Source organism: Pteropus vampyrus, unplaced genomic scaffold (assembly GCF_000151845.1).
Source record: "Pteropus vampyrus isolate Shadow unplaced genomic scaffold, Pvam_2.0 Scaffold2848, whole genome shotgun sequence".
Lineage (NCBI taxonomy): Eukaryota > Metazoa > Chordata > Mammalia > Chiroptera > Pteropodidae > Pteropus > Pteropus vampyrus.
The window spans coordinates 6578-7616 of NW_011891629.1; the positions used below are offsets into that span (position 1 = coordinate 6578).

The 1039-nt window shown below is 59.9% G+C and overlaps 1 pseudogene; it reads left to right on the plus strand.

Annotated features, from left to right (window-relative positions):
• The first annotated feature begins 181 nt into the window (after positions 1 to 181).
• LOC105310385 lies at positions 182 to 748 on the plus strand (annotated as a pseudogene).
• The last annotated feature ends 291 nt before the right edge of the window (positions 749 to 1039 follow it).

Genomic DNA, 1039 nt, shown 5'->3' on the forward strand with positions numbered 1-1039 from the left:
CTTTCTGCCTTGCAGATGTCGGGATGGAGGTGAGAAGACGGCCGTGACGCGCTCCAGCGCGGGTCCCTGCACCCCCAACAGCCCATAGCGCTCCCTGCCCCCCTCCCCCGAGGCAGCCGGCCTTGCCGTCCAGTGACAGCGGCCTGGCGGGGCAGGGGGGGCGGGGGAGGCCGGACCAGCGATGCCGGCGGGCATGACGAAGCATGGCTCCCGCTCCACCAGCTCGCTGCCGCCCGAGCCCATGGAGATCGTTCGCAGCAAGGCGTGCTCGCGGCGCGTACGCCTCAACGTTGGCGGTCTGGCGCACGAGGTGCTTTGGCGCACCCTGGACCGCCTGCCCCGCACGAGGCTGGGCAAACTCCGTGACTGCAACACTCACGATTCACTGCTCGAGGTATGCGACGACTACAGCCTCGATGACAATGAGTACTTCTTCGACCGCCACCCAGGCGCCTTCACCTCCATTCTCAACTTCTACCGCACCGGGCGGCTGCACATGATGGAGGAGATGTGTGCTCTCAGCTTCAGCCAAGAGCTCGACTACTGGGGCATCGACGAAATCTACCTGGAGTCCTGCTGCCAGGCCCGCTACCACCAGAAGAAGGAGCAGATGAACGAGGAGCTCAAGCGTGAGGCCGAGACCCTACGCGAGCGAGAGGGTGAGGAGTTCGATAACACTTGCTGCGCGGAGAAAAGGAAAAAACTCTGGGACCTACTGGAGAAACCCAATTCCTCTGTGGCTGCCAAGGTGAGTCTGGCATCTGGGCACTGGGGGGCTCTTCCTGCGTCTCCAGATTGAGGACCACAGCTGGGGGACTCTGGCTTAGTTCCCAAATATGAAGACCGGTAGGGCAGAGGAGCTATGGCCGGAACATCGGAGGTGAGGACCAACTCCTTCAGACTGTTCCTATGTGGCATTGGTCACCCCATCCTTTTATTCAATAGTTTATACTCTACTTTGTTAGAGAAAAGGATTTACAGAGACAAAAACCCACAACGAGAGGAAGGACATTGCAAATAAGGAAGAGCACAGAGATGC